General features: G+C 43.2%; 5 non-coding genes across 5 annotated transcripts; 1 reads left to right on the top strand and 4 right to left on the bottom strand.

The window, feature by feature from the left end:
• Positions 1–21,488: 21,488 nt before the first annotated feature.
• Trnap-agg lies at positions 21,489–21,560 on the top strand. The gene has a single exon. It is a non-coding gene; the product is annotated as a tRNA-Pro (tRNA).
• Positions 21,561–22,078: 518 nt separating this feature from the next.
• Positions 22,079–22,150, bottom strand: Trnae-uuc. Its single transcript has one exon. It is a non-coding gene; the product is annotated as a tRNA-Glu (tRNA).
• Positions 22,151–22,167: 17 nt separating this feature from the next.
• On the bottom strand, positions 22,168–22,240 carry Trnaf-gaa. The gene has a single exon. It is a non-coding gene; the product is annotated as a tRNA-Phe (tRNA).
• A 742-nt stretch (positions 22,241–22,982) lies between these two features.
• Trnae-uuc lies at positions 22,983–23,054 on the bottom strand. The gene has a single exon. It is a non-coding gene; the product is annotated as a tRNA-Glu (tRNA).
• Positions 23,055–23,071: 17 nt separating this feature from the next.
• Positions 23,072–23,144, bottom strand: Trnaf-gaa. Its single transcript has one exon. It is a non-coding gene; the product is annotated as a tRNA-Phe (tRNA).
• Positions 23,145–23,219: the final 75 nt, after the last annotated feature.

The raw sequence follows: 23,219 nt of genomic DNA, 5'->3' as shown, positions 1-23,219 counted from the left end.
AAGAAATCAAAATAAACCGTCTTTCGATGTAGCTCTGGAGAAGGCCACATACAGCTGGCCATGACTGAAGACGGGTTCTGGAAGTAATATTCCGACCCGATCAAACGTTTGGCCCTGTGACTTTGTGATGGTCATCGCAAACGCCAACAAAACGGGAAACTGGAGCCTCTTGAGGATGACTGGAAGATCCGAATCAGTTGGGGACATCATCATCCGCGGGATGTAGACGATGTGCCCCTTGTTTTTTCCAGCAGCAATTTCTGCAACGATCAGATTTTCTCTAAGCGCCCTGATGATGAGCCGGGTCCCATTGCAAAGTCCCTGACGCGAATCGATATTCTTCAGAAGAATGATGACGGCTCCCACTTTCATTTTCAGCAAATGGGTGGGAATTCCGGAGACGTCAAAGGAGTTGAGAACTTCGGTTGGGTAATTTGAAATTTCTTCAGGGTCGTCAGAGTCGATGGTATCGATGCTTCTGTACTCATGAAGCGTACCGGGCATGTCTTTGATGATCTGATTGTTGATTCGTAAGCAATCGCCGTTTTTCGGACAAAGAATAGCGCGACTGCATATTTGTTGAGATACGACAGGATCTAACAGTTGAGCAGGATCACCAAAGACGTGCTCGACTAAACTCCGGTTATAATTGAAAAATTCTTTAGGAATTTCAATCATATCGGGGATGTTCAATTTTGGATGCGTCGGTAGAGTTCCGTTTCCAAGCTGAATGAGCCAATCGGCGTAGTCTTGACTGCCGGCCACGGTACGCATATTTTGAGTCAGACGAAGTTGTTGAAACTGAGGCCAAGTGTCATTGTTTCGGATAGTGACTTCCAGCACTGTCACCCTGTTTCCGTGTCGGACGACCGGTAAACACTGACGAAAATCGCCACCAAGAAGGAGCACTTTACCACCGTGAGGAAGATTGTTCTTGTGCAACTTTTGGAACAGGAAATTGAAAGCACTAAGGGCGTGATTTGTCTTCATGGTGGCTTCGTCAGAAATGATGAGAACTGCACTTCTGATCAAATGGGCGAGGAAGCTACCATCTTCGATTTTTGATCTGGTCGCTTCAGTGATTGGAGGGTAAATCTTGAATTGGGAATGATACGTTGTGCCGTCAATCAACAACGTAGAAGCGATGCCGGTAGACGCAACGGCGATCACTGTTTTCCCTTGTCCCTGCAGTACGGTGATGAGAGTGTTGTACAGGAACGTCTTCCCCGTTCCTCCAGGGCCATCCAAGAAATACTGATGCGGAATTGCATTTTCAGTATCGTTGACGGCAGCCATGACTTGATCGAAGGCAGCCCGTTGACCTTCGTTCAACTGACTAACCATCAATTCACCTAATCTTCTCTTCTCTCTCATAGAAATTTCAGCATTTTCTTCGAGTTGAGCCGCGATAAGACGATGAATAAGCTGAAAATCAGGAACAGGCAATGAGAGATTTTCCATCGTTTGATTGTTGAGAAGTAGCTTGTCTTGAATAAATTTCAAAGTCAAGTTTTTTGCTATTTCGGCGTCGTGACCATTACGAATAAAATCTTCCATTAGCTGAGGCAAAGATCGCTCAAAGAGATAAAGAGCATCCGTAGGATTGCAAAACAGACAAATGTCAACAAAAAGCTGTCGCAATCGTTCTGGCATTTCAAAGGCGGCCGCATCGTCCAGTGTCCTCTCCCAAACGCTGTCATCTTCCAACAAATTTAAGGCAGCGGCGGCTGCTTTAAACGTCGGTAAAATTACACCGTTGACTGTTCGAAGATTTTCAAAACTGGTCGGTCCTTTGACGTTAATGAGGAGCAAGCGCAGGCAGAATCGCTCAATTTGACGGACACTCACCGTGTACAATCGGCCAATGATTTTGAGATTTTGAACTCGTCGCTTCCAGAAATTACGGCCACCAACCTTGACGAAAGCAAAATGGTTGACAATCTCTCTGTAAAAATACTGCCTCGCTTCTTCATTATCCCGGTTCAAGATGAAAAAAGCAGTTAAAGTCGTTTCTTTCAAAGCGGCGTTGGCGACTGCTTGTTCCTCGTTGCCCGGGTGAAAAAAGACGGACTGTTCCAATGGAAGATGTACGGCAAGTCGGAAGATGACATGGGAACGATTGCTGAGGGGAAACTTATTGATTCTCCAGGCGGCTTCTGGTGCGCTGACGTAACGCGTGTCCAAAAAAGTAGTGATTTCGTCCCACACGAATGTCGGCTCATCTTCACCTTCAACTTGCTGATGCGTTCCCTTTTTTGTCTCAATGTTTCCGCTGTCATGGCCTTTGTACACGTACTTAAAGATGTATTTGACACTGGTGAGTGAAGCGCAGGATTCGAGGTTTATGTGACAGTCATATTTCAGCAGCAACCAAGGGTTATAAGGCACAACCCATCTGTTGTCTACTTCATAGACGACATTCCCTCTTTTCAACGGATGTTTAACTCCAGTGTCTCTTCTTCTATAAGTCGGATAGCCGTTGTCGTTGATGATGGTTCCTGCGATGAAATCTTTCGGAAACTTTTTGGTGCACCCTTCAACATCCATGCAAGGAGACTTTTTGTTGATGGCTCCACACGGGCCGTGGATCATGTGAGCCATAACAGCGGCGTAGAGTCTTGGATGGAGGGACTTGTCGGGAATTTCCGCACAAATGGTCTTGTCCATATCTTCTGGTGATAAAGGGGCATCTCTCTTATCGATCCAGATCAGCATGTGGCAATGAGGAAGACCGCGTTTTTGAAATTCGATGACTTCGATATGAGCTGTGGCGAAACCCAAAACTTGCTTTTTCTCGATGTCGTCGACCAACTCTTTTTTCTTCAAGTGGAAGACTCGTGCGACCATATCGGGACGATCAGAAGCTGTCTGATAGTTCGCAATATTTGCCGTAATTTCTCTCCACTTGGGATTGCAAGTAAACGTTAAAAAAAAAGTTGGTTTTCCAAATTTGGCAACAATTGCCATCGCGTCTTGATAATTTTGCTTCATGGCTCGAGGACTGCCAATGAAGGACGAAGGGAGAATGTAGATAGTGCCAACTTCCACATTTTCTCTTTCCGCTCGATTGTTGATGTAATCCATCAGACCGCAGTAGCGCTCAACATGCAGCTCTGTCTGGTGTTTTCTGAGCCAATCTATGCGATTCCCCTCGGTCTTGACGTAAGAATCGACAAAATATTGCTGAGTGAGGGCACCCCCGGACAAAACGATATTGAAATCACCGCGGATTGACATGATTGAACTGTAGAACTCGGCTTGCGTCACTCTTGAGCGTGGGCCTCTGTTCCTGTTTGGTTGTTGATCATCGTTCTCGTCTGCTTCGGCTGGTTCCGGTTCTACATTTCGCTCATTTTCAATCTCAGCATTGCCATCTGCTGCGGCGACTTCTTCACGAATTAACACTCTGGGGTTGGGCCACAGGGGATCAATCTGCTCGTCTTCATCCTCATCAACAATCATTGCCATTGCTGCTGCTTCATCTCTTTCCCTCCGACTGGTGGTGTTATAATTCATGTGAGCATGCCAACCATCTTCACCGTTGGGGAATAGCAGAGGATAACACATCGGATCACACATGGGCTTCTGTGTGTTAATCTGGATGAAACGTCGGCCTCTGACGGGAATATAGAGATGGCCACGAATATCTCTGTTGGATGGCGGAGCTCCATCAGAGCTTTTGAATACTACTGCTATCTCGTGGGCCGTCGGGCAGTTGTAGCGCCGCTGGTCGACATTTCTTCTATCACAAGTGATGATCATGCCGACAGTGTAGTGAGGAAGATTTGCGGCCTGGCGTTGAACGTATTCTTCTTCAAGAACTTGGCGCATCATCTTGTAAACCAAGGCGTACGGATTCTTCTCTCGAAGCATAGCGTCCAATTCTTCCATCAATATTCTACAACAACCCGACATTGCCTGGATATTTGCCCTATAATCAGTGGCCTGCGCCGAGTCCAAAAAATACAGATCTGCATATCTGGGATTTGGTGTTGGACCAAGCGGAGTGATTTGATGGTAAATCTGGCCATGAATTCGATAGCAGTAGGGGCCTCGGTTTGGTGGTGGAGATTGGTTTGCTCCAAGCGAAGCAAAAGCGTGAGCACTGTTGTAGTTTCGAATTTGCTTCATGAATTGCTTGGACTTTGGATGCTGATTTTGCAAGAGACTGGCCAAGGGTTGCGGACATGGCTTTGGTGGTGGAATAATTACTTTTCCCTTTCCGCAGCATCGCTGAAACTTTTGATCTTTTGGCATCTCTTTTTCAAAGTGTTTGGCGTCACACTCAGCACAAATCTTGGTCAAATCTCCAATGTCAAGCAAATGAACCCGATCCTCTACAACAATGTCTTTGCAAGCTATCCGATGCGTTCGCCGATTTCCAGCACGGTTGCGATCAAGGTGCATCTCACGAAGAAAAGCTTCGTGGTCTGCGGTTTCAACGGGAACAATTTCGGCGTGTTGAAGCGCATTTCTTGCTCGCAGTTCTTCCTCTTCTCGCTCTCGTTCAAATTGATGTTCTCGCTGTAGCTCTGTTCGCAACCTATCCTCTTCACGCCTATCAGCTGTTTCTTCCTCATTTTCAGTCGCTCTATAATCAGTCATGACTTCTGTGTGCTGCTCACGTCGTTCTGCAGCTTCCTGCTCAGTTTCGTTGAGGAGATTTACTTCGTGAAAAAATCTATCAGCCATAGCACGCTCCAATCTTTCTTCTCCTGTTGCTCTGCAACGTACAGCTTCCTGGCGTAATGACTTATCGCCAAGTCGAGCAAGCCTCTCTGCTACAAGTTCCTTATCCCGTAGAGATTTCTGTCGTAGTGCCTGTGCCCGCTGTCTTGCCCATTTTTCTGCTTCGGATTCTTCTTTCCGCAGAGAATTTTGCTGCAAGGTCTGTTCCCGGAGTCTTGCCAATTTCTCTGCTTCAATTTGCTCATTCCGCAGAGTTTTTTGGCGTAGCGCCTGCGCTCGTTGTCTAGCCCACTTCTCTGCTTCAGATTCCTCTTTCCGCAAAGAATTTTGACGCAAGGCCTGCTCACAAAGTCTAGAAGATCTCTCTGCTTCAGATTCCTCGTTCCGCAGAGATTTTTGCCTCAATGCCTGATCTTGAAGTCTTGCTGATCTCTCTGCTTCCGATTCATCTCTCCGCAGAAATTTCTTCCGCAATGCCTGGGCTTGCAACCTAGCTCGTTGTTCTTCAGCAGTTTCGGTGTCGTCAGCAGCTCTCTTTCTTGCCTGATGTTGTTGTCTTGCTGGACGCTCTGCCACAGCATCATTAGCAAGAACAACTCTTGGGCGATCACATGCAGGTCTCTGATTCATCGCTCGTAGAATAATTGCTGCTTCTTGTTGACGAAGAGCAGCTTGCCGCTCTGCCTCGGCTTGCAATCGAGCTCGAATTTGTTCATCTTGACGAAGATCTGCTTGCCGCTCCGCCTCGGCTAACAGTCGCGCACGATTTTCTTCTTCTTGACGAAGAACTGCTTGCCGCTCCACCTCGGCTAACAGTCGCGCACGATTTTCTTCTTCTTGACGAAAAACTGCTTGCCGCTCCGCCTCGGCTAACAGTCGAGCACGATTTTCTTCTTCCGCTTGTTCCTGTCGAAGGAGTTGCTGACGGATTCGCTGATCATGCAGTCTAGCTTCATGTTCAACCTGAGTCTCGTTAGCACGGGCGACTCTCTTCCGCTCAGCATCTAACCTCTGCCTCAACGCTCTCTCGTCAGGTGCCTCTGCCTGACGCTCTTCCCTAGCCTTTTTCGCATTCAAATTTTTTGCAACCTGAACTTCTTCGGGATTGAGCCGACGTCGCTTCTCTTCACGAGCGATCTTGGCCCTTTCCCTATTAGCCGCCAATCGCACTTCCTTAGCCTCCGGGTCTTCGTTACTTCTTTTTTCCCTAGCCTTCCTATTCTTCTCATCTTTTTCCTCTCGAGTTAATTCGCGACGCGGTGGCATTTTCAAATCAGCAAAATAACCCCTAATTTATCAAAAAAAATTCGCTTCTATCAGTGGAGGGCTTTTTTGGAGGGCTTTTGGAGGGCTTTACACCGCAAAAATTTCAAAAAGCTTAAAATTAAACACAAATTCGAACGTAAGCCGTCGACACAACCGGTGCTCAATATCCCAGTGGTACAGCCCGGTTAAGGTTCACATCTGATAAACAAATACGCATCGCAGGTTAGCTCCTCTCCGGTTGTCGACTGTTCGTTTTACAATGACTGACCCCCAAAAATGTCAACAATTATGCAATTATTTTCATTTGCGCTCAACTTGATGCTGACTTGATCGGGATTTTTATCGCAATTGTGACTGTTAAAAGCCAAAATGCTAACCTCTATACCAAGACCAGCACAAATTGGCTGAAAACCGTCGGACACCACAACTAATAAGTCTTTAGCAGGCTAATAAAAACATGCTACGGACTTAAAATTGTTGGAATTCGGAAAGTACTTTACTTGAGCAATGAGTGTCCTGATGCCGTAGGAAGTTAGAAGTAAGCTGGAAGACATCTCGGAGCGGAAGTGAATGGCGACTTGAAGATCTGGTCACAAATTCGATGCATTACAGGCTATTTAATGCAAAATAAAAGCTTGTATCAGTAAAAAATTGAAATCTTATCCAATTTCAGTAACTGACGCGCACATTTTTATTGGTAAAGTTTATTTTATGAGACCAGACTTGAACCATCAACCTGTGCGTTTGAAATCGAACACACTAACCACAACGCCACGTTCCGATACAAAAATGTAGTAAATCGACGACAAAATCACCGTTACCTGGCGATTTCTGGTTTCTTTTTTTTTTGAAGGAAGTACATGATAAACAATTGCCAACTTAATCAAAGTTCAACAGAATAACGAAATTCTTCACAAAGACCCAAAACGAATTTGATTGGAAGTAGATTCGAACATTTGACCACTCGATTAGGAACCGAAGGTGATAACCACTACACCATGTTTGGGTACAAATTGGTCGGCGATTCGACGACAAAAAAATAGTAGCCTAGAGCTACTGAATTGAACTCTGTCTCTTTTGTTGAGCATTGGACACAGTCAAAAACATAGCAAACCACTAACATAAATTTCAATTATCGAACAACATTCCTTCTAAATTAAAACACACCGCCCGAGAGTTGAACACAGAGCCTCTGTTGATCGAGATTACCGTGCTAGAACGTTAACCATTACACCAACTTAGAATAATTTTTGGCAAAAAAGTTGTTAAGTTATCAAGTACCAATTTTATAGCAGGTAATAAAACGTGCTATAAACATGTTCTAATGGAAAAAAGGTACAATAAAAACAATTTACCTGACAATTAAAGTCCTGATGCCGGTCGTTGGCTGGAAGCGAGAAACGGAGTACCTTCGACGGAACACTACAGGCTGGTGAATGAAAATATTTGTGAAAGCTAATTGTTTTCATTAAAATAAATGAAATCGACAAAAAGTGTACCTGACAATTAAATTCCTGATGCCAGTCGTAGGTCGAAAGTGAGGAAGGCTCTCAATTCGATTGTAAACTACAGGCTGAAAAACAAATTGCAAAATACATACACGTATAAGAATTCGAGTGTTCAAAATTAATACAAAATTTAATTCACATGGTCGTCATTGCTGACACGTGCAACAATTTTTCACCATCTCCAATTTATGTGCTGTCATCGAGAACCGAACCATTAATCGTAGTGTTTGAAATCCAATACGCTAACCACTACACCAAGAGCGGGTGATTATTAGAAGAAAATCGTCGAAGACCATCACTTATGAATTCGTAGCAAAGATTCATGCCATGGGCTTGTTCAAATGGATAAAATAGAACTGAAAAATCTTACCTGACTATGATAATCCTGATGCCAGTCATGGGCTCGAAGAAGGAAATGCAGTCCTTTCGATAACACTACAGGCTAATGAAGGAAAATATAATTTAATCCTAATGTTTTTAATTGCAATGAAATAAACTGCAATGTTTGTACCTGACAATTAAATTCCTGATGCCAGTCATGGGCCGCAAGTGAGGAAGGCAGGCACTCACCTCGATTGTACACTACAGGCTGAAAATTAAAATGCAAAATCCATACACGTATAAGAACTTGAGTGTTCAAAAACAGTACAAAAAATATTCAAATGGTCGTGATTGTTAGCACATACAACAATTTTCAACACCGTTAATTTATGTGCTGTCATCGAGAACCGAACCATTAACCCCCGTGTTTGATTTCCAACACGCTAACCACTACACCACGAGCGGATGTAAATTGGAAGAAAATCGTCGAAGACAATCACTTATGAATTCGTAGCAAAGATTCATGCCATGGGCTTGTTCGAATGGATAAAAGTGAACTGAAAAATCTTACCTGACTATGATAATCCTGATGCCAGTCATGGGCTCGAAGAAGGAAATGCAGTCCTTTCGATAACACTACAGGCTAATGAATGCAAAAATATATTTTAATCCTAATGTTTTTAATTGCAATGAAATAAACTGCAATGTTTGTACCTGACAATTAAATTCCTGATGCCAGTCATGGGCCGCAAGTGAGGAAGGCAGGCACTCACCTCGATTGTACACTACAGGCTGAAAATTAAAATGCAAATTACATACACGTATAAGAACTCGAGTGTTCAAAAACAATTCAAAGGGTCGTGTTTGGTAACTACAAAAATTTTCACCATCGTTAATATAGAAACTGTTATCGAGAACCGAACCATTAACCCCAGTGTTTGAAATCCAACACGCTAACCACTACACCGAGAGCGGATGATTATTAGAAGAAAATCGTCGAAGACAATGACTTATGAGTTCGTAGCAAAGATTCAAACCATGGGCTTGTTCAAATGGATAAAAGTGAACTGAAAAATCTTACCTGACTATGATAATCCTGATGCCAGTCATGGGCTCGAAGAAGGGAATGCAGTCCTTTCGATAGTACACTACAAACTGGTGAATTAAACAAATATTTTCATCATCTTTTTTTTGTAATTGAAATGAAATAAAATGGCAATACTTGTACCTGGCTATGAAAATCCAGATGCCAGTCGCAGGCTTGAAGTAGAAACACAGTCACTGTGATTATATATACAACAGGCCGAGAAATCTAGAATGCAAAACATGAAACAGTTGAATTTGTTGCAATTGAGATAAATGTAATCTATATAAGTCACCTGGCAATTAAGTTTATTGCTTTATTTGGCTGAAAGTTTGAAAAGAGTCGATGAAGCCACCAATTCGTCAAACTTTTTGTCTTGTTACATGTAAGTCAAAACATAAGTCAATCACAAATATTTACGTTTGACAAATGATGAAAGAATTGTATATTTACACTGTATCTATTTGATACACCAGTTTGACTTACCCAATTTGTCTCGAATTTACACAGTTTGGAGTATGAAATCAATCGCAATCGAGAAATCAAAATCGAAGAAATCTATTACTCGAGACAAAATTTGACGTGTCAGTTGTTGTAAACAACAATGATTACCATCGTCTGCTCGATGAGCAACGTGACTCGATATAATATCGATATAATCCTAATTTCTAAATTAATTCGTGTTAACATTAAATAAAGTAGACATTGACCGGGATCGAACCTCGGACCTCTCGCATGGTAGCAGTAGACGCTAACCAATGCACCATTATACAGATGAAGTTCAATGTAGAGAATTGGATGTAAAAATATGTCGTAGAGACACGGTGCGTCGCGTTGCGCTCACCTGTGTTTGGCAAGTGTAACGCGACGTGTGTAATTCGAGACACCGAAATGTTTGAAATTACTCTTAAATGAGCTCAATGATGAATATCAGTTTGTGACCAAGTGGTTATCAAGTTCGCCCATCATGTGTGAGAACTCGGGTTCAAATCCCGACAGACACTAATTTCTATAATGAAAATTGCAAATTGCAAATTAATAAATTGCAAAAAATAATAAATTGCAAATTAACAACAGCACCTTGAACAGGGATCGAGCATCGAACCTCTCGCTTCGTAGCCGGGCATGCTATCCAATAGACCATTTGAACGATGATAACAATAAAGGGAATGGGATGTAAAAATATGTCTAAGAGATCCGGTGCGTCACGTCGCGCTCACCTGTGCGTCATGAGCGACGTGACGCGAGACGCAGATATCTTTGAAACAACTTGTCAATAAGATCAAAGCTAAATATTAATTGGTGGTCAAGTGGTTAGCAAGTTAGCTTCCCATGCGTGAGTACTCGGGTTCAAATCCTGATAGCCGCTAATTTCTTAATTGAAAAACTTGAACATTGCAAACTAATAATTCATAACAGCGATTAATAATTCATAACAGCGAAATAACCCGGGAACGAACTTCGGTCCTCTCTCTTCGTAGTCGAGCACGCTATCAATAGACCATTAGAGAGATGGAATCAGTATAGGGAATGGGATGTAAAAATATATCTTAAAGACACGGTGCGTCACGTCGCGCTCACCAGTGCGTCATGAGCAACGTGACGCGAGACGCAGGTATGTTTGCAACAACTTGTCAATAAGATCGAAGGAAAAAAATCAATTGGGGGTCAAGTGGTTAGCAAGTTCGCTTACCATCCGTGAATACTTGGGTTCAAATCCCGATTGGCACTCCAATATCTAAATTGATCATTGTTCATTGCAATTTAATTATCCTTAACACATCCCGGGATCGAACCTCGGACCTCTCACATGTTAGCCGAGCACGCTAACCAATACACTATTAGAGAGATAAATTTTATAGAGGGAATTGGATGTAAAAATATGTCTTACAGATACGGTGCGCCACGTCGCGCTCACCTGTGTGAGGCAAGATCTACGCGACGTGTGTAACGCGAGACGCCAAAATGTTTGAAACTACTCTTAAATGAGCTCATTGAATAATATCGATTGGTGGTCAAGTGGTTAGTGAGTTCGCTTACCATGCGTGAGTTTTCAGGTTCAAATCCCGATAGACACCAATTACTAAATTGAAAAAATTGTACATTGTAAATTAACAATTCATAACTTCTCCTTGACCCGGGATCGAACCTCGGACCTCTCGCTTCGTAGCCGGGCCCGCTAACCAGTATTCCATTAGAGATATGGAATCATTAAAGGGAATTGGATCTATAAATATGTCGTAAAGATACGGTGCGTCGCGTCGCGCTCACCTGTGCGTCATCAGCGACTTGACGCGAGACGCAGACATGTTTGAAACAATTTGTCAATAAGATAAAAGGTAAAACATCAATTGGTGGTCAAGTGGTTAGCAAGTTCGCTTACCATGCGTGAGTCTTCGGGTTCAAATCCCGATAAACACTCCAATTTCTGCAAATAAAACGTTGCAAATTAATAAATATTAACAGCGCCTTGATCCGGCATCGAACCTCAGACCTCTCGCATGTTAGCCGAGCACGCAAGCCAATACACCAAGAGAGATATGTATTTCAAAGTAAGTAACGGGATCTATAAATATGTCGTAGAGATATGGTGCGTCGCGTCGCGCTCACCTGTGTGTCATTCGCAACGCGAGATGCAGAGATGTTTGAAACCACACTTCAATGAAATCATCCTTGAATATTAATTGGTGGGCAAGTGGTTAGCGAGTTCGCTTACCATGCATGAGTATTCGGGTTCAAATCCCGATAGATACTCCAATTTCTCTAAATTGAACATTGCAAATTAATAAATAATAGCACCGCCTGGATCCGGGATCGAACCTAAGACCTCTCGCATGGTAGCAGTGCACGCTAACCAATACACCATTAGAAAGATGGAGTTCTATAGAGGAAATTGGATGTAAAAATACATGTCCAAGACAAACGGCGCGCGCCGCGCACGAAACACTGGAAGCGCAACAACAACAACAACCATCTGTCCAAATTCCAACTCGATATGGATATCAGATCTGATAGTGTAGTGGTTAGAGTGTGTGCGACAATGCCATCCCAATCGGATGTGCGGCGGAAACACCTCTCCGACCATGGTTCAAACCCCAAGTAGTACACTCGAATCTAATAGAGGACATCGACATATATAACCGATGGAAAAAAAACCCTTCCCGACTACTAACAAATTCAACCCCCCTCTCTCCCCCCCACAAAAAAAAAAAAAAAAACACAAACGGTTCGAGCCCGTGTGTGTGTGGCGAGAAAGGCGCGCGCAAACGGACAATCGGTGAGGAAAGTTGACGTGTATATCGCCTCGCTTAGTAGTCAATTCGAAAAAACTTTCGCCACTGGTTGCGGCTCGCCGATACAGACAAACGACTCTGGACCTCGGTTGGGACAAACAAACAAACAAACAAACACACCGAATCACAGACAACCCAAGGTCACTTGTCCACGCCCGCGGTTTATAGAGTAGTAGAAGAGTAGTAGAAGAAAGAAGAAGAAGAAGACTAGTATACCTAGGCCCGTCCAAGGACGGCGAACCAGGCGGCTAGACATAATCACCTAAGCGCACAGTATACATGGACCAAAACGCCACTGGTATAATACCACTGGCCAATTCCTTGCTGTCCGGGACTTTTTTTTTTCATCCATTTATGGACTTGTACATCTTCCACCGTGAACCAGTCGGTCTTTTGGGGTTTTTTTGTGGACTTGTTTTTTTTTCGTTGAAACCAAGTATCAGTTGAGTTTTGGTTTTATTTTGGGACTTGTATTTTTCAGAATTTAGTTGAATTGGCTTTGACACATTTCCTCGGATTCCTTCACCGCCCGCGAGGTCAAGGTATCTTCGGTTTTTTGTATCTTGTACACGTTTGGCCCGTCGAACTCCCCACTCTTATCCTCCCCTCCTTCTTCCTATCTTTCCTCATTCTCCCCTCCCACTTTTTCCCCTCCCACCTTCTCCCCTCCCAATTTCTCCCCTCCTACTCCCCACTCCCATCCTCCCCCTCTCTATCTCCCCACCCCTCACCATCCCCTCCTTGCACACTCCTCCCTAATGTATCTCTTCCCCTTAGACTCACATGTATCTCGTACTTATCTCGATGAGGGCTTGAACAACGGGCCGTTGTATCCTGGATCCAATGCTCTAACCACTGAGCTGTTGAGTTGTATTATCACCGAAACAGGGGGAAAAGTCATCAGCCACTTAAGTCAATTCGGATTTGCTCTAAATACCAATAAATATTAATCGCACGACGTAATTCTTTGGCCCGTAAGTATTTGCTCCTGTATTTTACTGAAACTTATAAAACTCAGCTTCGCATATAAAATTCGAATAACCACTTGAGAGGTAATAGTAAAATATATGATTGGTGGTGTATTGGTTAGAGTGTTCGCATAGCATATTAATGTCTTTAGGTTCAATACTCATAAATTGTGAAAATAAAAATTGACAAAGTGTTTGAAAAAATTTACTTGGCTTTCAATCTGAATACCTCATAATTTCCTCTTTCCGTCTATACATTACTCGTTGCCGGTTTGAACAACAGCCCATCGTATCTTGATTCCTGTTCCCTAACCACATAGCTATTGAGAGGTATTGGTGTATTTTCTTGGGAGGAAGTCATCGACATATATGAGGCAACATCGATAGTGAACAGTTGCATTTGCAATAAATTGGTAGAATAATTCATCACCCGTCGTTAGCGAATTAGTTGCTATGTTTCACCCAACGTGTTCTATAGGACACTTAAAATTTCCTGCCCGTGTTTTAACAGTTTAAAAGATTTAATTTCCTGCCCGTGGACAAATCATTTGCCTATCTTGATTCCTGTTCTCTAACCACATAGCTATTGAGAGGTATTGGTGTATTTTCTTGGGAGGAAGTCATCGACATATATGAGGCAACATCGATAGTGAACAGTTGCATTTGCAATAAATTGGTAGAATAATTCATCACCCGACGTTAGCGAATTAGTTGCTATGTTTCACCCAACGTGTTCTGTAGGACACTTAAAATTTCCTGCCCGTTTTTAACAGTTTAAAAGAATTAATTTCCTGCCCGTGGACAAATAATTTGCCAGTTAAACCAATGTCATTGAATCTCCGATACCTTGTGTTTGACCCGAAAAATTCCCTCGAATTCCTTCACCACGAGTGAAGGTATTCTCGGTTTTTTGTACCTTGAAAACGTTTCGCCCGTCGAACTCAGTTACGCATTTACCAGTTAAACCACTGCCATTAGATATCTCATATATCCACTCATGACCCAGCGTATTCTGAAGGAATTTTAAAATTTCCTTCCCGTTAAGCGTGAGCCTGCGCTTAAATTTCCTGCCCGTGGACAAATCATTTGCCAGTTAAACCATTGTCATTGAATGTCTGATACCTTATGTTTGACCCGAAAAATTCCCTCGAATTCCTTCACCACGAGTGAAGGTATTCTCGGTTTTTTGTACCTTGAACACGTTTCGCCCGTCGAACGCATTCTCACTTTTTTACAACTATTCTTTGTAGCTAATTGTTAAGCGTGGACCAAATCAAGAAATTTAATCATTCCACGTGACTTTTAGCCCGTCGTGATTAACTTTCGTTGAATTATTTTCTGCCCGTCGTGAGAAAATAAGGGTGAATTCTTTTCAGCCCGTCGTGAGCGGAAAAGGGTGAATAATTTTAAGTTCGGCGTGAGCAACGTAGGGTGAATTATTTTCCGCCCGTCGTGAGCGAAATAGATTGAATTATTTTCAGCCCGTCGTGAGTGAAATAGGGTGAATTCTTTAAAGCCCGTCGTGAGCGAAATAGAGTGAATTATTTTCAGCCCGTCGTGAGCAAAATAGATTGAATTATTTGCAGCACGTCATGAGCGAATAGGGTGAATTATTTGCAGCCCGTCGTGAGCGAAATAGAGTGAATTCTTTTCAGCCCGTCGTGAGCGAAATAGAGTGAATTCTTTTCAGCCCGTCGTGAGCAACTTAGGGTGAATTCTTTTCAGCCCGACGTGAGCGAAAAATAGTGAATAATTTTCAACTCGGCATGAGCAACCACTATACGGTGACCACTCTTCAATGAGATCAACATTTAATTTAAATTGGTGGCGAAGTGGTTAGTGAGTTCGCTTACCATGCGTGAGTACTCGGGTTCAAATCCCGATCGACCCTCCCATTTCTAAATTAAAAATTGAACATTGCAAATTAATAATCAATATTAAAGCATTTGCCCGGGATCAAACCTTGGACCTCTCACGTATTAGCCGAGTACGCTAACCAATACACTATTAGACAGATGGAAATTAATAGAGGGAATTGGATTTAAAAATATGTCGTACAGATACGGTGCGTCACGTCGCGCTCACCTGTGTGAGGCAAGAGCTACGCGACGTGTGTAACGCGAGACGCCAAAATAATTGAAACTACTCTTAAATGAGCTCAGTGATGAATATCAATTGATGGTCAAGTGGTTAGCAAGTTCGCTTACCATGCGTGAGTATTCGGGTTCAAATCCCGATAGACCCTAATTTCTAAATTGAAATTTACAAATAAACAATTCATAACAATGCCTTGACCGGGGATCGAACCTCGGACCTGTCGCTTCGTAGCCATGAACGCTAACGAATATACCATAAGAGATATGGAAATTAATAGAGGAAATTAGATGTAAAAATATGTCGTTGAGACACGGTGCATTGCTTCGCGCTCACCTGTGCGTCATCAGCAACTTGACGCAAGACGCAGATATGTTTGAAATAACTTGTCAATAAGATCAAAAGAAAAACATCATTTGGTGGTCAAGTGGTTAGCGAGTTCGCTTACCTTGCGTGAGTTTTCAGGTTCAAATCCCGAAAGACACCCATTTATAAATTGAAAAAATTGAACATTGTAAATTAATAACAAATAACAGCGCCTGGACTCTGGATCGAACCTCGGACCTATCGCTTCGTAGCCGGGTATGCTATCCAATATACCATTAGAGAGATTGAGTCCATAAAGGGAATTGGATCTATAAATATGTCTTAGAGACACGGTGCATCGCGTCGCGATCACCTGTGCGTCATGAGCGACGTGACGCGAGACGCAGATATGTTTGAAACAACTTGTCAGTAAGATCAAAGAAAAAACATTAATTGGTGGTCAAGTGGTTAGCAAGTTCGCTTACCATGCGTGAGTATTCGGGTTCAAATCCCGATAGACACACCAATTTCTGCAAATTGAACATTGCAAATTAATAAATAATAACAGCGCCTGGATCAGGGATCGAACCTCAGACCTCTCGCATGGTAGCCGAGTACGCTAACCAATACACCAAGAGAGATAAGGATTTCAAAGTAAGTAACGGGATATATAAATATGTCGTAGAGATATGGTGCGTCGCGTCACGCTCACCTGTTTGTCATTCGCAACGCGAGATGCAGAGATGTTTGAAACCAAACTTCAATGAAATCATCCTTGAATATCAATTGGTGGGCAAGTGGTTAGTAAGTTCGCTTACCATGCGTGAGTTTTCAGGTTCAAATCCCGATAGACACCAATTTCTAAATTGAAAATTGAAGTTTACAAATTAACAATTCATAACAATGCCTTGTACCGGGATCGAACCTCGGACCTCTCGCATGGTAGCAGTGCACGCTAACCAATACACCATTAGAAAGATGGAATACTATGGAGGAAATTGGATGTAAAAATACATGTCCAAGACAAACGGCGCGCGCCGCGCACGAAACACTGGAAGCGCAACAACAACAACAACCATCTGTCCAAATTCCAACTCGATATGAATATCAGTTCTGATAGTGTAGTGGTTAGAGTGTGTGCGACAATGCCATCCCAATCGGATGTGCGGCGGAAGCACCTCTCCGACCATGGTTCAAACCCCAAGTAGTACACTGGAATCTAATAGAGGACATCGACAAATAACCGATGGAAAAAAAAAAAAACCTACCCGACTACTAACAAATTCTACCCCCCTCTCCCCCCCCCTGTCCCAAAAAAAAAAAAAAAAAAAAAAAAAAAAAAAAAAAACGCACACGGTTCGAGCCCGTGTGTGTGTGTGTGGCGGGAAGGGCGCGCGCAAACGGACAAACGATAGCTGACGTGTGTGTGTGTATCGCCTCGCTTACTCAATTCGAAACTTTCGCCACTGGTTGCGTCTCGCCGCTACAGACAAACAACAAACGGACAAACAAACAAACAAACAAACACACCGAATCACAGACACGCCAAGGTCACTTAGACACGCCCGCGGTTTATAGAGCAGTAGACTAGTATACCTAGGCCCGTCCAAGGACGGCGAACCAGGCGGCTAGACATAATCACCTAAGCGCACAGTACACGTGGAGCAAAACGCCACTCGTATAATCCCACTGGCCAATTCCTTACTGCCCGGGACTTGTTTTTTCATCCATTTATGGACTTTTACATCTTCTACCGTGAGCCAGTCGGTCTTTTGGGTGTTTTTTTTTTACTTGGTTTTTTTCGTTGCAACCAAGTATCGGTTGAGTTTTGGATTTATTTTGGGACTTGTATTTTTCAGAGTTTGGTTGAATTGGATTTGACACATTTCCTCGGATTTTTTCACCGCGAGCTTTTGCGGCTGCGGGGGTGCCACTTCGTGGGCCTATCCTCAAGGGCTCGAGTCGCGGTCAAGATATCCTCGGTTTTTGTAACTTATTCACGTTTGACCCGTCGAACTCCCCACTCTTATCCTCACCTCCTTCTCCCTATCTTTCCTCATCCTTCCCTCCCACTTTCTCCCCTCCCACTTTCTCCCCTCCCACTTTCTCCCCTCCCACTTTCTCCCCTCCTACTCCCCACTCCCATCCTCCCCCTCTCTATCTCCCCACCCCTCACCATCCCCTACTTGCACACTCCTCCCTCATGTAACCCATCCCCTTAGACTCACATGTATCTCGTACTTATCTCGATGAGGGTTTGAACAACGGGCCGTTGTATCCTGGATCCAATGCTCTAACCACTGAGCTGTTGAGTTGTATTATCAGTTAAACAGGGAGAAAAGTCATCAGCCACTTAAGTCAATTCGGGTTTGTCCTAAATACCAATAAATATTAATCGCACGACGTTATGCTTTGGTCAGCAATGTATTTGCTCTTGTCCTTTAGTGTAACTTACAAAACTAAACTTTTCGTATAAAATTCGAATAACCACTTGAGAGGTTATAGTAAAATATATGATTGGTGGGGTATTGGTTAGAGTGTTCGCATAGCATATTCATGTCTTTAGGTTCAATACTCAGAAATTGTGAAAATAAAAATTGATAAAGTCTTTGAAATAATTTACTTGGCTTTCAATCTGAATACCTCATAATTTCCTCTTTTCGTCTATACATTCCTCAATACCGGTTTGAACAATAGCCCATCGTATCTTGAGTGCTGTTCTCTAACCACATAGCTATTGGGAGATATGGGTGTATTTTCTTGGGAGGAAGTCATCGACCAATATGAGGCAACATCGATAGTGAACAGTTGCATTTGCAATAAATTGGTAGAATAATTCATCACCCGACGTTAGCGAATTAGTTGCTATGTTTCACCCAACGTGTTCTGTAGGACACTTAAAATTTCCAGCCCGTTTTTAACAGTTTAAAAGAATTAATTTCCTGCCCGTGGACAAATCATTTGCCAGTTAAACCAATGTCATTGAATCTCCGATACCTTGTGTTTGACCCGAAAAATTCCCTCGAATTCCTTCACCACGAGCTCTCGCGGCCGCAGGGGTGCCCCTTCGGGGGCCCCACCCCCGCGGGCTCGAGTCGCGGTGAAGGTATCCTCGGTTTTTGGTACCTTGAAAACGTTTCGCCCGTCGAACTCAGTTACGCATTTACCAGTTAAACCACTGCCATTAGATATCTCATATATCCACTCATGACCCAGCGTATTCTGAAGGAATTTTAAAATTTCCTGCCCGTTAAGCGTGAGCCTGCGCTTAAATTTCCTGCCCGTGGACAAATCATTTGCCAGTTAAACCATTGTCATTGAATGTCTGATACCTTATGTTTGACCCGAAAAATTCCCTCGAATTCCTTCACCACGAGTGAAGGTATTCTCGGTTTTTTGTACCTTGAACACGTTTCGCCCGTCGAACGCATTCTCACTTTTTTACAACTATTCTTTGTAGCTACTTGTTAAGCGTGAGCCAAATCAAGAAATTTAATCATCCCACGTGACTTTTAGCCCGTCGTGATTAACTTTCGTTGAATTATTTTCTGCCCGTCGTGAGAAAATAAGGGTGAATTCTTTTCAGCCCGTCGTGAGCGGAAAAGGGTGAATAATTTTAAGTTCGGCGTGAGCAACGTAGGGTGAATTATTTTCCGCCCGTCGTGAGCGAAATAGAGTGAATTCTTTTCAGCCCGTCGTGAGCAACTTAGGGTGAATTCTTTTCAGCCCGACGTGAGCGAAAAATAGTGAATAATTTTCAACTCGGCATGACCAACCACTATACGGTGACCACTCTTCAATGAGATCAACATTTAATTTAAATTGGTGGCGAAGTGGTTAGTGAGTTCGCTTACCATGCGTGAGTACTCGGGTTCAAATCCCGATCGACCCTCCCATTTCTAAATTAAAAATTGAACATTGCAAATTAATAATCAATATCAAAGCATTTGCCCGGGATCAAACCTTGGACCTCTCACGTATTAGCCGAGTACGCTAACCAATACACTATTAGACAGATGGAAATTAATAGAGGGAATTGGATGTAAAAATATGTCGTACAGATACGGTGCGTCACGTCGCGCTCACCTGTGTGAGGCAAGAGCTACGCGACGTGTGTAACGCGAGACGCCAAAATAATTGAAACTACTCTTAAATGAGCTCAGTGAAGAATATCAATTAGTGGTCAAGTGGTTAGCAAGTTCGCTTACCATGCGTGAGTATTCGGGTTCAAATCCCGATAGACCCTAATTTCTAAATTGAAATTTACAAATAAACAATTCATAACAATGCCTTGACCGGGAATCGAACCTCGGACCTGTCGCTTCGTAGCCATGAACGCTAACCAATATACCATGAGAGATATGGAAATTAATAGAGGAAATTAGATGTAAAAATATGTCGTTGAGACACGGTGCATTGCTTCGCGCTCACCTGTGCGTCATCAGCGACTTGACGCAAGACGCAGATATGTTTGAAATAACTTGTCAATAAGATCAAAGGAAAAACATCATTTGGTGGTCAAGTGGTTAGCGAGTTCGCTTACCTTGCGTGAGTTTTCAGGTTCAAATCCCGATAGACACCCATTTATAAATTGAAAAAATTGAACATTGTAAATTAATAACAAATAACAGCGCCTGGACTCTGGATCGAACCTCGGACCTATCGCTTCGTAGCCGGGCATGCTATCCAATATACCATTAGAGAGATTGAGTCCATAAAGGGAATTGGATCTATAAATATGTCGTAGAGATACGGTGCATCGCGTCGCGCTCACCTATGCGTCATGAGCGACGTGACGCGAGACGCAGATATGTTTGAAACAGCTTGTCAATAAAATCAAAGAAAAAACATCAATTGGTGGTCAAATGGTTAGCATGTTCGCTTACCATGCGTGAGTTTTCAGGTTCAAATCCCGATAGACACCAATTTCTAAATTGAAAATTGAAGTTTACAAATTAACAATTCATAACAATGCCTTGTACCGGGATCGAACCTCGGACCTCTCGCATGGTAGCAGTGCACGCTAACCAATACACCATTAGAAAGATGGAATTCTATAGAGGAAATTGGATGTAAAAATACATGTCCAAGACAAACGGCGCGCGCCGCGCACGAAACACTGGAAGCGCAACAACAACACCAACCATCTGTCCAAATTCCAACTCGATATGAATATCAGTTCTGATAGTGTAGTGGTTAGAGTGTGTGCGACAATGCCATCCCAATCGGATGTGCGGCGGAAGCACCTCTCCGACCATGGTTCAAACCCCAAGTAGTACACTCGAATCTAATAGAGGACATCGACATATATAACCGATGGAAAAAAAACCCTACCCGACTACTAACAAATTCAACCCCCCTCTCTCCCCCCCACAAAAAAAAAAAAAAAAAAACACAAACGGTTCGAGCCCGTGTGTGTGTGGCGAGAAAGGCGCGCGCAAACGGACAAACGGTGAGGAAAGTTGACGTGTATATCGCCTCGCTTGGTAGTCAATTCGAAAAAACTTTCGCCACTGGTTGCGTCTCGCCGCTACAGACAAACCACTCTGGACCTCGGATGGGACAAACAAACAAACAAACAAACACACCGAATCACAGACAGGCCAAGGTCACTTGTCCACGCCCGCGGTTTATAGAGCAGTAGAAGAAAGAAAGAAGAAGATAGAGTAGAAGAAGAAAGAAGATAGAAGAAGAGTAGTAGAAGAAAGACGAAGAAAGAAAAGAAGATAGTAGAAGAAGAAGAAGTAGAAGAAGAAGCAGTAGAAGTAGAAAGAAGAATAACGCTCTCCCAACTGAGCTATTTCGGCACATTCAAAATGTAAATCAAACAAGAATAGTCCGGGTGACGGCCAATCTTTTTCGTCACAGCTACAAAGTGAACCCAATCGCATAACTCAAAAGACAAGCAATTCACTTTAGACATAGACGCTCGAAACACATTTTGACACTCTTTGAACACGGCTCATTGGTCTAGTCGTATGATTCTCGCTTAGGGTGCGAGAGGTCCCGGGTTCGATTCCCGGATGAGCCCTAGAAGATCCATTCTGATTTTATTATTGTTGTCTATAATCACTTCAAGTGTTGCATTTCATGGGGATGTAGCTCAGATGGTAGAGCGCTCGCTTAGCATGCGAGAAGTACGGGGATCGATACCCTGCATCTCCAGTACCACATGTTTTGCCTAGCATTGCACAATTGCAGACTCTTTACGCCTCATAATGATCAGATGTGACCGTTTTTGCCTGGGACATTACGGGAAATCATCGATACCGACGCTTTGATCTTTTCCAATAATGCAATCTTTTTCGAAATACTGATTTTGACTCTCCCAAATACTACTAGATGGCAGGTACGAAAACTGCCACGCCGTCTGTTGCCTTCCACCCTACCGGGACCAACTCCAGAGGAACTTCCGCACCCCACACGGACCAACATCAAATTGGGATTATCTTTGCTGATTTCCAACTTGTTACTGTAACACCGGAAATATCCGCAAATAAACGAAAAGAATTGAAACAATAGAATTCCTGAATAAAACGTATCTCTCCGTTCCCATACCGGGAATCGAACCCGAGCCTCCTGGGTGAAAGCCAGGTATCCTAGCCACTAGACCATATGGGATTTTGAACGAAGATTCCTGCCGAAACCCGGGATCGAACCAGGGACCTTTAGATCTTCAGTCTAACGCTCTCCCAACTGAGCTATTTCGGCACATTCAAAATGTAAATCAAACAAGAATAGTCCGGGTGACGGCCAATCTTTTTCGTCACAGCTACAAAGTGAACCCAATCGCATAACTCAAAAGACAAGCAATTCACTTTAGACATAGACGCTCGAAACACATTTTGACACTCTTTGAACACGGCTCATTGGTCTAGTCGTATGATTCTCGCTTAGGGTACGAGAGGTCCCGGGTTCGATTCCCGGATGAGCCCTAGAAGATCCATTCTGATTTTATTATTGTTGTCTATAATCACTTCAAGTGTTGCATTTCATGGGGATGTAGCTCAGATGGTAGAGCGCTCGCTTAGCATGCGAGAAGTACGGGGATCGATACCCTGCATCTCCAGTACCACATGTTTTGCCTAGCATTGCACAATTGCAGACTCTTTACGCCTCATAATGATCAGATGTGACCGTTTTTGCCTGGGACATTACGGGAAATCATCGATACCGACGCTTTGATCTTTTCCAATAATGCAATCTTTTTCGAAATACTGATTTTGACTCTCCCAAATACTACTAGATGGCAGGTACGAAAACTGCCACGCCGTCTGTTGCCTTCCACCCTACCGGGACCAACTCCAGAGGAACTTCCGCACCCCACACGGACCAACATCAAATTGGGATTATCTTTGCTGATTTCCAACTTGTTACTGTAACACCGGAAATATCCGCAAATAAACGAAAAGAATTGAAACAATAGAATTCCTGAATAAAACGTATCTCTCCGTTCCCATACCGGGAATCGAACCCGAGCCTCCTGGGTGAAAGCCAGGTATCCTAGCCACTAGACCATATGGGATTTTGAACGAAGATTCCTGCCGAAACCCGGGATCGAACCAGGGACCTTTAGATCTTCAGTCTAACGCTCTCCCAACTGAGCTATTTCGGCACATTCAAAATGTAAATCAAACAAGAATAGTCCGGGTGACGGCCAATCTTTTTCGTCACAGCTACAAAGTGAACC

Source organism: Daphnia pulicaria, chromosome 7 (assembly GCF_021234035.1).
Source record: "Daphnia pulicaria isolate SC F1-1A chromosome 7, SC_F0-13Bv2, whole genome shotgun sequence".
Classification (NCBI taxonomy): Eukaryota; Metazoa; Arthropoda; class Branchiopoda; order Diplostraca; family Daphniidae; genus Daphnia; species Daphnia pulicaria.
The sequence above is the reverse complement of the archived record's forward strand: the minus strand, read 5'-3'. Positions and strand labels throughout refer to the sequence as shown.